We start from the raw sequence: 14,609 nt of genomic DNA on the forward strand, positions 1-14,609 counted from the left end.
TTAAAATATCTAACACACATTTTTCTAATGTTGTTATGAAACCAAGAGACAAAAGGAAACGTTTGGTTGGTCGAATGGAAAAGGAAAATCCTCCCAAAACTAGCTGACCTCCAAGATGTTGATGTGCAAATACACTTTAAAAATCTATCTCTCATGGACACCAACTGCACCTCAGCGTCTAAGGGTTGGAAGTAATCCCTTCTTCCTTCTTGCATTCTCTCTTTGTCTTTGCTCTATTTCTTTTGTCTTTTCTCACTGTTTGGACACATTTAACACTTGTGTGAGATGGAAGCCACATTGGAAACTGCCCATCTGAAAAATCAGGAGGGAGGGATGAAGGCCCATCTAACAGTAACAACAAAACAAAATAGAAAAGCTTGCTGACAAGAAGGAAGAAAAGGTTTTGTAGTATGTTTTGTTTTGTTTTTTTTTCAACGTTTATTTATTTTTGGGACAGAGAGAGACAGAGCATGAACGGGGGAGGGGCAGAGAGAGAGGGAGACACAGAATCGGAAACAGGCTCCAGGCTCTGAGCCATCAGCCCAGAGCCCGACGCGGGGCTCAAACTCACGGACCGCGAGATCGTGACCTGGCTGAAGTCAGACGCTTAACCGACTGCGCCACCCAGGCGCCCCTTTGTAGTATGTTTTAAAGAACAAATACTTCCCTGTACCTCTTCTGTGGAAGGCAGGATACAGCAGCACCACGTGCTAAACCTGTGTGTCTACCGTGAATGATAAAATGGGTGCAGGAAGATGGTTGTCCAGAAAAAAAGAAGGCTGGTAAATGTTCTTTTATGAGAAGGTAGATGTACTTTGTTTGGGAGACTACATGATAATTAACTACTAAGAATGAGCCAGATGTCCCTATATTAACAGATAATTAAAAAAAAATAACAATGTTGAAGGGTGCTTGGGTGACTCAGCCCAATGGGTCAAGTATCCCGCTCTTGGTTTTGGCTCAGGTCATGATCTCACGGTTTGTGAGTTCAAGCCCCAAGTCCAGCTCTTCACTGATAGCACAGAGCCTGATTGGGATTCTCTCTCTCCCTCTCTCTATGCCTCTCCCCCACTCATGTGCACCTTCCCCCAAAATAAATATTTAAAAAATAAAAAAAATAATGTTGAAGAAAAACAAGTTGCAAAGGTATACATTCAGTATGATCTCACCTAGGTAAACTTAAAAATAATATTCCATATATATACATCTACAGACTTATAATAGTTATGGATATATATCTACATATTTTTATTTCCATAAACAGTATATATAATAAATATAATATGATATGATATGATATAATATAATATAATATAATATAATATAATATAATATAAATGGAATAATATACAGCAATATTATTATAGTTAATATTACTTCTGGGGATGGATGAATAGGAAGGATGTTGATTTTTTTTTTTTTTGCTTTAAAAAAAAGAGATCCAAAGCAAATATAATAGTATCAACATATTAAAATATAGGGGTGGATACATAGGCCTTTTTACTTTCTATAGCTTTAAACTACTTCATAATAAAAATATAGTTTAAAAATTATGGTGTTTAAAAGAAAGATATTGTAGAAACTTAGGCTATTGGAATGAACTATTCCAAAAAAGAAAAAAAAAAGAATGAACTATTCCAGTAAGTCCAATTTTCTTACTTTTGAGCCTAGAATATACAAGGCTGATTATTTTCCATCTTTAGCAAGAGGAACAATGGAGAGCTAATGTAGAAGAAAAGACTGTCCTTGATATGATAAGTCAGTGGCACTTTTGGCAAATGGATGATAATTTCCAGATGGAAGTGAATTATCTGAACATAATTATATTGAATCCTCTGGCTTTAAAAGAGTGTTTCAATCATACAGTATCCATGTAAGTCACTCTTTTCTTCCTTATGGGGTGTAAATGTGAGGTTTAAGGGATGGTTAATGGATGCCACATTTTCACTGCTGCTAAGAATGTATAATTAGAGACTGGATTTTGGAATAACAATTTGGACATTTAAAGTATTGATTAGCTGTTCAAGACCACAGTTGACTTTTTTTTTTTTTTTACCTCTCACAAAGACTTTCTTTCTTTCTTTCTTTCTTTCTTTCTTTCTTTCTTTCTTTCTTTTTCTTTCTTTCTTTTTCTTTCTCCTTCCTTCCTTCCTTCCTTCCTTCCTTCCTTCCTTCCTTCCTTCCTTCCTTCCTCTCTTTCTCTCTTTCTCTCTTTCTTTTTCTCCAAAACTGCCATTAAGCATTTTCTAACGTAATTCCAAGGAGCTCACGGGTACTGAAGTACTGGAGTGGGACGGAAACTTACAAACATTTTATTAACTTTGGATCACTTGCAATTATTAGAATTAATAGCAAAGAGCCAGAGAGGTTTTTGTTTTTGTTTTTGTTTTAAATCATAGTGGTAAATAAGCCTGAAATGTTTCACTCATGAGGCAACAGTCGTGAGATATATTGTTAAATATGAGGGGTGAAAATATATCACAGACACGAGTGGTATTACACAGCACACATTTTTCTGAAAAAAGTAGTCTCCACGCAGGAGGATTAGATATATACCCACAATAAGCGGGCATATTGACCTATAATTTTCAATATTACATCCTTGTATTTTTTATTATATGCTATTTTTCAGCTACTAGAGGAACACGGTCTCATAAAGCTAATATTTATTCTTCCATGTTTATAGAGCTAGTAGTGCATTTCAGGAAATGAGAAACTGAGAAGTCAAATATAACTTGGTGTCTTGTGCACAAAAGAAGACAGAACAGGAAAATCACCATGTTTAAAAAAACCTGGCTGAGGAACTCAGTCATAAAGCGTTAAATAATTAAATAACACAAGATAAGGGAAGCCTCAGATGTTATTTCTCTCCTCATGCATGTAAGCCTTTTTATAAACGATACATTTTATCATGTAGGATTCCTCATTTTACTAGAAAGCAGAGTTCTCTAGCCCAGGCCCTATTTTCATCTCCGTACTTATCGCGTGTTATTTTGTAGACATTAAGGCAGGTATTAAGTATAATCTATTATAACAATCCAGATATTCCTACTTGGCTGGCATTGTGTCTTTAAGTCATGATTTCTTCTTATTTTGTTAATAAGGAACCTCTTTAAATTCAATTACTTCTTAACATTAAATCAAAAAAGAAAAAATAGGAGGGAGTGAGAATTTTTCTTTGGAAAAGTACCTGTATTTTGGTAAGTGTCTCAAAAAATCAGAGCCTTAGCAACCTTCTGTGGGAGAAATGTCCCAAAGCTCCATTGTTTTTACGTTCTTTCAGTTTACAACTTTCCTTGGGACCTTGGAAGGATCCAGAAAGATAAACGTCATCAAGTCATTTCCCCATTCTCTGCTTGAAGAATGAAGTAGGGGCCACCAATAAGCAAGTGAGGGAGGAGACAGAAATGCTGGTGGAGGGTAGGTGAGGCAAGGGATATTGGATTGAAGGGAGAGAGAGCTTCAGCTGTAATCAAGGGCCCTTTAAGCTCCCCCAAAACAGATCCTCGAATTTCTGAGGAAGCCCGTGACATAGAGTAGGGAGTTGAAAGTAGGGCACATGGTGAAAAGGCAGTGAAGAAATATTCCTTTGTTATTTACCTGTTTTCAGTCTTCCCTCCTTTTAGTCCTTTCTCAGTGACTGAGCTAATAATACCTTTGTAACATCAACCCTGCTAATACTCTGGGGTCCAGGTTCTGTCTTTTCCCTAAACCCTCAGAACTGTCCTCTCTTTGCTATTTTCCCGCACTGAGTTCCGATATTACCTTTCCCACATCCACGTTCCTGTATCAAATACCAGTGATTTCCTTTAACACACCAAGCCAGAAACTCTGGTCTTCCGAAAGAGAATTCATAACTGCATGTTACTGTCTTTCTGGACTGCTGAGAAATAAATGTAAGCCCAGAAGAGAAGCGTGATGGCGAGGGAAGAGAGTGCTCCCAGTGCTAAAAGTTGGGTTCCCCACCCTTTATCCAACTCTGCGAGTTTCAGCATCCTCAATTCCAGGTGAGGAGCTTGGAGTCTGGGCAGTCCCGGTCCTCTCTGCGGGCACATGTGAAGGAGGGCTGAATCTGGTTGTCACGGTGACTGGGTGCTAAGGGAGCTACTGGTCGTTGGTCCCAGGAAACCAGGGCTGTTTAACCATTCTAGAACGCATGGGATAATCTGGCATCATCAAGAACTATCCCCACCTCGAAATGTCAATAATGGCCCCACTGACAAACACTGATAGATGATTTTTAATGCTCCTTCAATCAGTCTGGACTCTTAAACTTAAGCAGAGCGTAGAGATCTTTAGACACTCAGAAAAGAACCGTAAGGCTACGCAAATTTCCGGATTATACAATTTCATAGAAGAAGTTCAACAAAGTGGGTTCATTTCTCCTGAAGAGAAAAAGGATCACTTGGCAACTGAATCTGTGATGATACAGGGGGCTCTGACCAGTAAGTTCTCTCCCTCCAGGGAAGAAGGAATGCACCATCATGCTAGGACATCCGGAATTACCTTGGCTTTCGTGACAACAAGGTTTCTAAGGAAGGAAAATCTATATTAGGTTTAAAAAGGAAAGTGGATTCCTAGGTTTGAAGGCAAATAGATTCTCATTAGTTTCAGACAGCTCAAGCGGGGTCTTGCTTACAGATGAGGGGAGAACATTTAGGTAACTTCTGAAGTCCTTTCTAGCACTTCCGTTTCTATGGATACACTTATTAGGTTTCTACACACTATGATTTGCTACCAAATTGACAGACTGGAAAGTTGAAGATGGGGGCACAACTTCCCATCCCTCTCCCCCCAGTACGTCCTGCGTGCCTCACACTTCAAAGTGCGTCAGTCATGAGGCCCAACAAAGAAGGGTGCAGAGGGAAAACGGGAATGTACCAGCACTGCAGTGAAATCTACTTTGGTTTCTCAGTAGAAATAAAAGAAATAAAAAGAAAACCCACAGGAAAGGGCCATTAGGGGAGAAAACATTTGTCACCTTGGACAGAATAAAAGTCCAACCGAATGAAATAAATGCCTGTGGAAAAAGACGTGTCGTTCTAGGGAAAGTACTCTGTTCCTTCTCCCTTGCTCTTCATTGAGTTTTTGTCCACTCAATGTACCAAGCTTTACCCTCTCCCCTGTTTATTTTTCCACCTATGAAAGATGCATGGATTGAATTCAGCCTTCGGGTAGGTCTTTGTTGGAAAGTACTTTCAAAATAAAAGTGTTTTACTTGGCACTATCTCAACAGCAAAACATGTACTTCCAAAATAAAACGCTTGCTTTGCAGCAAGCTTTTTTTTATTGAGTAAACAACAATATTGTTCGCAATTTTTCAAGCGGTTAATATACACGTATTAAAAGACAACAACAGCCCTGTTCTATCATTGTAAATCAGAGGGTGAGTACCCCTTGGTAGAGCTACATGAAAACTCTCTGGTCGCTGAGGCTTTAGAATTTAAAAGCTGTCATAATAATCATACTAGTTGATATTGACAGATGAGGTTTTGATTTTTAGTGTTTCAAAACAGAATGTATCCACAAGGCCTCTAACTAATTGATAGCACTTAACAAAATCTGATATATATAGACATTCACTATAAATTTATTAAATCTATTCCGTTAGAATTTATAGAACCCAAAAATAAAATTTGTTTCAAGCCCGAGTGGGGGATATTTTATTTCTAATATCCTTGTAACATTCTACAGAGTATACAATAATAAGTATGAGAAGTAGCATATCAAATTTCTTTTCATTTCTCTTATCTGTCTCCCGGTGAAATCAAGGGATTACAGTCTGTGCATATTCTACTTCAGAGTTCTTATTACAATGGGGTAGGACTATTATCCCTTTTAAAAATATCCCTCAAAATTAATATCTTCACTAAGAGAAATTAGAAAAAAAATGAACACAAACCTTAAGACCTCCGGAGGATCAGAAGACAAATAGGTTCTCTGAGGACTTGGTTGAAATAGTGCACTCACAAAAGTCTTTTAAATGGAAGCTGTTCACAAAGGGAGTCCCATGGAAGACAGTGTGGCTTTGACATGCCAGGTGCTTCTGGAAGGAAAGAAAAAAGCGCACTATTAGGAAGTATCCGAGTGCTATTACTGCCAGTCCCAGCCATCATTGTATTAGCATCAATTGCTATTATTAATATAATGGTTGGAATTTCTGTACTCTTGCGTCCCCCAAATCTTATTTGTAAATGGCAGGGTAGGAAAGTAAGCTTTCAGCTCTGTATCTGAAAACTTTTAAAAACCGGGAGTATTTTACTAACTCTTATTTTTCTCATTATCTAAGCAGGCTAGGATTGAAGAACTGTACATGGGGTATGAGGACAGAGGCAGCAACACTGGTATTTAAGGGATTCCGACCAGCACAGCAAGGGCCTGCATACATACGGGCTCTTTAATTTGAACCACAGGCCTGCAACTGAGAGAGAACTGGCTCCATTTTACGGATGAGAAAACTAAAGCACAGACTCCTGATGCCAGGCTTAGAACCCAGGTCTGTAAAAGTCCAAAGGCTTCATGGCTCGCTCTTTTCCTCATTTGACTCTGTGGCCTATGTGATTTAGAAAATATATTTTTAAAAATTTTTATAATGTTTATTTATTTTTGAGAGAGAGAGAGAGAGAGAGAGAGAGAGCATGAGCAGGGGAGGGGCAGAAAGGGGGAGACACAGAATCCAAAGCAGGCTCCGGGCTCTGAGCTGTCAGCACAGAGTCCAACCTGGGGCCTGAACTCGTGAACCACGAGTTCATGACCTGAGCCGAAGTTGCATGCCGAACAACCGACTGAACCACCCAGCTGCCCCTAGAAAAATATTTCACAAACAGAATTGACAAGAGAACAGACAATGCAGCAATTTATTAAATTAATTCAAATATCATTAAATTTAGGACATTTTCTTTCCTAATTTGCTTTAGTTTTATGTATGGTACTGTCTTAATTGAGTCACAGGAAATACAGACTCCCAGTTGTAAGCAGGGCAGCCTTTCTCCCATCTTCGATCTTGGGTTTTCTTGCTACAGATGGGAATGGAAGCCATACCTTCTGTGGTATCTCTGAGTGGTATTCTTGTGTCTCCTCATGGCTATATCCATCTTAATGGCTGAAGGTGACCGGGAGGGCTGGGCAGGGCACCATCTAGATTTCCATTCTCAATTTTAGTCAAATGTCTACATGTTTCCAGTCTCTCTAGTGCCAACACAGCCCCTCGGCCTACCCCCCCCCCCACTGGCTGGCCCAGCATCCCCTCTTACACAGTGTTTCGGGGTCACTGCCCACCAATAACAACTTCAAAATCTCCCTCGAAGTTCCAGCTTTTTATGCCACCGACTTCCGAGTATTGGGACTTTTAGCTCATGTCCACACCGTGTTTGGGGAGCTCCTCAGAAAAGCTTTGAGAATGACGGAGCGAGAAGGTCACACATAACTTTAACAAGTTTTTGTTTTATTTTTATTTTTATTTTTGGCAACAAAAGCTTAAGTCATGGATAAAGAAATAGGGAAAAGACGATTGATAGCATTTTCAGAGTTCTGTAGGACTGGAGCCTGGGATTGTTACATCGGGGGGAAAAAAGAAAAAAGAACAGAGCCAAACAGAGCCAGTTTATCTTTGCATAAAAGAAGGAAGAAGGGCTTGACAAAGAGCAGGGGGGGAAAGTATTTGGATCACGGGATCTAACCTAAATGACAGGAATGAAAATAAATAGAAACTCTTCTTAAGACCTCATATACTAGCGTTCTGTTTTCTTCACATCACTCAGAAGCAAAGTTTCAGGTTCTCTGCCTAAAGCTGCAGAACCTGTTTCCCATAAAATCCCAGGGGCAATTTTCAAGTATTCACTCAGCCACTATTGATTGCTCCATTTATTTATGAGGTGATCAATAAGTCAGAAAACTCCAAGAATATTGAAATGAGCAAGACAGTCCTCTCAAGCCTGTTAACTTTCCTGGAAGGGGACATAAGTAGGATGTCAGAAATTATAAGAAGGGCATACGAATAAGTGTTTGAAAGAACGGGGTCTGGACCAGACTACCTAAGGTTGTTCCTGTTTCATTACTTACTAGCTGCGCGACCTGGGGCAAGGTATTTAACCCTTTACCCTCAGCTTTCTCATCTGCAAAATGCAGAAATGATGCACTTCCCGCGCAGGCTGTTGTGAGCATGAACACAGGTTATACGATAACCTATATAAAGCGTTAGGCAAAATGACCGGCACAGAGTTAAGAACCCATCGAACGTTAGGGAGAAGTAATACGACTGTACTGCCAGATAACAGACCGGCATGATGTCAGTGAGGCAAAAAGCGCTCCAGAGCTTTAGGAAGTTGGAGATCCTCTCTGTAGGGGATGAAGGGAATCAGCAAGGCTGCAGTGGGAAAGGTAGCATTCAAGATCAACCGTAACTAAACACGCACGAATGATTAGGCTTTTATAGAAATCCTCTGAAGATAATTGAAAAGCTAGGAAATGAGCTACTTTAGGGAAAAAAATAGGCCCATGAAATTAGACATTATTTCCCAGGATTTGGTGTGAAAGTAGATATCTACCATAACAACACAGCCAGGGAATGATGCAAAGAAGAAAATATATGCATCGCTACGAACAAAGATATAATATCTCAGTGAACCCTGTTTTGTTCAACTGTAATCCAAAATGACACTATGGCTTTTAATGGAACTTGGCAAGCTCTAGACATACCATTTTTAAACTTAGCTTCAAATTTAAATCATAGGGCTTGTGACTCAAATCTCCAATGTGACCTTTACAGGGCATTGTTCAGGAAAACACGCCTGTCGCTGTGCAGAGGAACCTTTTATTCTGGAAAGTATAATGAAAAGATGGACTGTATTGTTATAAGCACAGAGCCACAGAAGGACCGTGACTTTTGATTTTCTAGAAGCAGTGAAAACAAAGACTCTATTTGATTTTGCATCATTCATTTCGAGATGTTGTCTTATCCTGTTAATGAACATTCCTGTTTCCTTCATATTCCGGACTTTATTCAATTCAAAAGAAGCTTAGCAAGAATCGCATCATTTATGGATTTAAAATGCAGTCCCTCTGAAGTCCCTTTTTAGGGGACTTACTGAGCCATCCTACTTTGTCCTTGCCAGACCCATATGATATCGTACTAAACAGAAGAACTAAAAGCACATAAGGCTTGAATTCTCCCCCATCCTCCCTGCTTCCTGGCCCTGGAAGGTCTGCGTGAGGAGAGTGAATCCGCAAAACACCTAGTAGCGTCCTTCCCTTTTCACCCTTCCTTATCCCTTCCACTGAATTAGGAAATCCCACCAACTTATCTTCCCACTCATCCAACTCACGATGTTATACTTCACGCACTACCATAAGCTTCTAGCTGGTTTTCCTTCTTGTAGCTCATCCTGAAAATAGTCAACAGATGAGTCATCCTCTCTGACTGGTCTATGGTGGTGATAAACAAATATCTGGAGAAGAAAACAAATGAATGACTACAGAAGTGAAATAAAACCCAATTCTAATTATGTATATCCACTACTGAAGAACCTACAATGGTTTCCTATTTTCTCAAGCATCAGATCTAAGCTCCTCGTTAAGAAGAGATGTTCCCACCATCCTCTCTAACTTTAAAACAGGCTGTTTCTGACCTAAACCCTTGGGTCAAATAGAAATGGTTTGTTTATTATATTACAGTAAATCTCACCTAGGGGTACGTCCCAATCAGCCAAGTCTACTGAACTGGAATCAGCACGTGAATGGTATCACCATAGGCATTTTAAAAAATGCTCCACAGGTGATTCAGATCAGATGTACATCACTTGTTAAGAACCATACTTATTCGTAGGCCCTTCTTATAATTTCTGACATCCTACTTATATCCCCTTCCAAGAAACTTAACAGGCAGATTACCCTCCTCTGCCGTCTCCTCTTCTGCATACGAACCCATCTTTCACAGCACACTAGAGGCCTCCCCTTCAGTGACTCTCCCGAGGCCACAACAATATTTTATCCCTCTCCTGGCTTCTCATTATAGACTTAAAATATTTTAAACTAGAAAGATCTCCCATTGATTCTCTTGCTTGACTCTCTGCTAGTATCACACCCTTGTGTAATCTCCTTGTCCTCCCCACCTTGAGTGTGGGCTGGATTTAGTGACTTCTAGTGAACAGAATATGGCAAAGGTGATGGAAAGTGACATCTCTCTCGTGCTCTGACTCTGATGACAGCAGCTGCTTCATCGTGAACTGCCCAGTAGAGTGACCCATTTGGTAAGGAACCGAGGGAAGTTTCCAGCTGATGACGAGCAAAGAACTGCTAAGGCCCTCAGTCCAACATGGGAGGAACTGAAACCTGCCAGCCACTGAGTAAGCTTGGAAATGGATCCTCCCCCAATTGAGTAGGGAGTCCGTAGATCCTGCCCCAGGTGGGATGACTGTTGGGTGGTCCAACACCTTGACTAAAGATTGTGAGAAACTGTGAGCTGGAAGATTCCCCTAAGCCATGCCCCGATTCCTAATTGTGATGGTTAACATTATGTGTCAACTTGGGCAGGCCGCGGTATTCAGATGTTCGGTCCAAACATCAATCTGGATGTTGCTGCGAAGGTATTTTTTAGATAAAATTAACATTTAAATCAGTGGACATTGAATACAGCAGATTACCCTCCATAATATGAAGGTTACTCTCCAACCAGCTGAAGACCTTAAAAGAAAACAGACTGAAGTATTCCAATGAAGAGGGAGTTCTGCTTGCGGACTGCCTTTGGACTTGAGCTGAAACATAACTCTTCTCTGGATCTCCAGCCTGCTGGCATGCTCTGAAGATTTTGGACCTGCCAGCTTCCATAATAGCATGAGCTAACTCCTTATAATACATCTCTCTCTCTCTCTCTCTCGATAAATAGACCTATAGATGTATATGTGCATAGGTATGTGTATATACGTATACAAGCATGCATCTACATGATATACACACTCTTGATTCTGCTCTTCTGGGGAACCTGCTAAGTTCCAGGATAATCTGTCAAACAACGATGATGCCTCCCCACTCTAGTACTTATCAGACTGAGTTATAATTACTTTTTAAATTCCTCTATAATCAGAGCCTTATAGCTCCCAGTACTAAGCCTGGTATATGGCAGGTATTCAATACGTATTTGTTAAATAAACTAATGAGTAAGTGATAAAGCTTCAGCAGCAGTGTCTTCATGTAACCACCCACTGCCAAAACAAAAACAAAAACAAAACGAAGGCAGCAATTCCCGAATTTATTGTCTGTAGTCACAGGCACCTTCAAAAAAAGGTACAAATAAATATAAGAATTGTAAGACGACATGTATATCCCTTCAAAGGTGAGCAAAGGAGTAGACATGAAAACGGTGACATGTTTGGAGACTGGAGTGGGGGCTTTATGGAGCTGGAGAAGACCAGAGTGTGACCTCCAGAGGTGCAAATGTGAAATTTTGTAGCGTGGCTAAGGGGCAAGGCTACTGCTAAGAGAGTGAATTAGAGCCAGCAGTGAAAATACTGAGGAAGGGCTAGCCAGAAGAAAAAGGCAGGAAATGGAATTCCATCTAATTGATGGAATTTCTTCTATTCATACTAAGATAAAAGAAGTAGTGAAAGATTATAAGAATATTTTGAGCCAGGGCCTGGGGACAAGTGTAAGAACACTGACAAAATGTAGTGTTTTTCCAGAGGGGAACAGGCAAGTGTCTGCCTGCCTAGGGAGTGGAAGGCAATAATGAACTCGGCTTTGAGGTATGCTGAGTTTGAGAAATGTCACATTCCCTCCTATGTTTATGCATACTGAAAACCCAAGGTTTGATAAATCTTTCCCCAAAGATTAGTTCAGAATTTCAAAGACTAGGTCTTTATTTTTTTTCCAGCTGGGATATAATTTACATATAGTAAAATGCACAGACCTTCAGTGTATATACTTCAATGAGCTGTGTCAAAGATATACTCCCAGGGAACCTGCAAACCAGTTAAGATAAAGAGCATTTCCATCACCCTTGGAAATTCTTCTCCAGTTAAGTCCTCCCAGAAGGGGAGTTCTGATTTGTGTCACTATAGATAGTTCTGCCTATATGCAAAGTATATATACATAGAATCATAGAATATACTCTTTTTTGTCTGGTTTCTTTTGCTCAACATAATGATTATTGTTTATTCTTGTTGTGAAATGTATTGGTTAATTCATAAGAATTACTCCACTGTATAAATGTGTAGTATTCCCTTGTATAAAAACACCATAATTTGTTATCCATTCTCCTGTTGATGGACATTGAGGTTAATCCAGCGTTGGCCATCATACACAAAGCTATTATGAACAGTCCTTTTTTTCTTTTAAGTTTATTCATTTCTTTCAAGAGAGAGAGAAAGCTGGGGAGGGGAAGAGAGAGAGGGAGAGAGAATCCCAAGAAGGCTCCGAGCTGTCAGCGCAGAGCCTGATGTGGGACTCGATCGGAGGAACCGTGAGATCATGACCTGAGCTGGAATGAAGAGTCTGATGCTTAACCAACTGAGCCACCCAGGCGCTCCTATTATGAACATTCTTATATAGGACTTTTTGTGGATAAATCCTCTGTTTTTATTATGTAAATAGGCATGAGTTCTGGGGCATAGAGCAGGTACATGTTTCAGTTTGAAAGGAACCCTTCACCAGCACTGTATGAGAGTCTCTACATTCCCACGCCCTCACTGGCATCTGGTCACAAGTGCTTTTATTTTTATCTATTCTAGTGGGCAAGAACTGGTACTTGAGTTTCCATTTCCCTTAGGGCTAATCATGCCATTATTACATCTTCAAATGTTTTTTGTCCATTGTAATAACTCTTGTGAAGGTTTTGTTCAAGTAATTTGTCCTTCAGGGGAAGGGTGTTCTTTGTCTTTCTAAATTAACTTGTAAAGTTTCTTCATATATTCTGGACTCAATTCCTGTGTCATACATACGTATTACCAATTGTTTTTCCAGTCTGTGGCTTCTCTGTTAACAATGTCTGTTCATAAGAAGGAGTTTTTTGTTTTGGTGAGGTCCACTTTGTCATTTGTTTTTCTATAGTGTTAGTGCTTTTGGTACCCTAAGATACAGTTGCCATATTTCTAAAGCACAGTTCTACATTTTTTTTTCCAGAAGCTTTACAGTTTTTGCTTGTGTGTCAAAGCCTATGATATACCCTGAATTAATTTTTGTGTGAGGTAGGCATTAAGTTTCATTTTGTTTCAATACAGTTAATAAACTGCTCCAACATCATTTGTTGATAAGCCTTTCCTTTATCCTGCTAAATTGCTTTGGTGCCTTTGTTGAAAATCAATTAACTATATAATTGCTTATTTCCTGACAGTTGATTCTGTTCCATTGATCACTTGCCTATCCTTATCTAATACCATATTTTCTTAATTACTTTAAGAAGTCTTTTATAGAAGTCTTGAAATCAGGGAGTGCGGGTCCCCCAACACTGCCATTCTATCTTTCAAAAATGTTTGACTCAGTAAAAAAAAAAAAAAAGAAAGGGAAAATGTTTTCATACTTTTAAGTCCCTGTATTTCCATATAAATTTTAGAAATTGTCAGTTTATACCAAAAAAAATCAACAACAAAATCTTTTGGGACTATGTTATATCTGTACATAATTTTAGGAAAACCCAACATTTTAACAATTCTGAGTCTTCCATTCTGAAACATGATGTATCTCTCCACTTACTTAAATCTTCTTGAATTTTTTATCAGAAATGTTTTATAATTTTATTGTACAGGTCTTATACTAGTTATTTAAATATATTACTACTTCACGGTTTGATACTATTATAATCAGTATTGTTTTAAACTCCATTTTCCAATTGTATCTTGGTGTATAGAAACAGAATTGGTATTTTATATTGAACTTGTATTCTGAGACTTTACTAAATTAAATCAATTTTTGCTAAGTTCAAATAGTCTTTTTAGGTTCCTTAGGATTTTATAGATACACAATCATGCCATTTGTAAATAGAGACAGTTTAATTACTTCTTCCTTTCAATCTGTAAGCTTTAAAAATGTCTTTTACTGGTTAACCCTATTGCATTGGGTAGGATCTCCAGGACAGTTTATTAAAATGAATTAGTGAGAGCAGACACCCATGCCTTCTTCCTGATTTAGGAGGAAAGCATTAATTGTTTCAACATTGTTGGTTGTAGATGTTTCATAGATGTCCTTTATCAGATTAAGGAAGATCCCTGTATTCATAGTTTTGCTGACACTTTTTATCATGATTAGGTGCTGAATTTTGTCAAATACTATTTCTGGGTCGATCGATATAATCATATGATTTTTAAACTGTATGTATTTTTTTTAAATACTGATTTAAAAAAAAATTTTTTTTAAGTTTACTTATTTATTTTGAGAAAGAGAATGAGAGAGACAGAGAATCCCAAGCATGGCTCATGCACGGCTCGATCCCAAGAACCGTGAGATCATGACCTGAGCTAAATCGAGAGTTGGCTGCTTAACTTACTGAGCCACCCAGGTGCCCCAGTGGACTGATTTTTTAATGTTAAATGCATACTTGCATACTTGCAATAAATTCAATTTGGTCATGACATATCATTTTTAAATATATCACTGCATTCTATTTCTAATCGTGAATTAAA

General features: G+C 38.9%; 1 protein-coding gene across 8 annotated transcripts in view; it reads right to left on the reverse strand.

Annotated features, from left to right (window-relative positions):
- Window positions 1-14,609, reverse strand: part of ENOX1 (ecto-NOX disulfide-thiol exchanger 1) — a 585,762-nt gene that overhangs the window by 290,990 nt on the left and 280,163 nt on the right. For all 8 annotated transcript variants that reach the window (XM_086711591.1, XM_086711599.1, XM_086711581.1 and 5 more), the window contains one exon: window positions 5,903-6,046. The gene's annotated coding sequence lies outside the window, so the exon portion shown is untranslated. The remainder of the gene's footprint in view (window positions 1-5,902; window positions 6,047-14,609) is intronic.

This window comes from Puma concolor, chromosome A1 (genome assembly GCF_028749965.1).
Source record: "Puma concolor isolate L17-30 chromosome A1, mPumCon1.1.hap2, whole genome shotgun sequence".
NCBI lineage: Eukaryota > Metazoa > Chordata > Mammalia > Carnivora > Felidae > Puma > Puma concolor.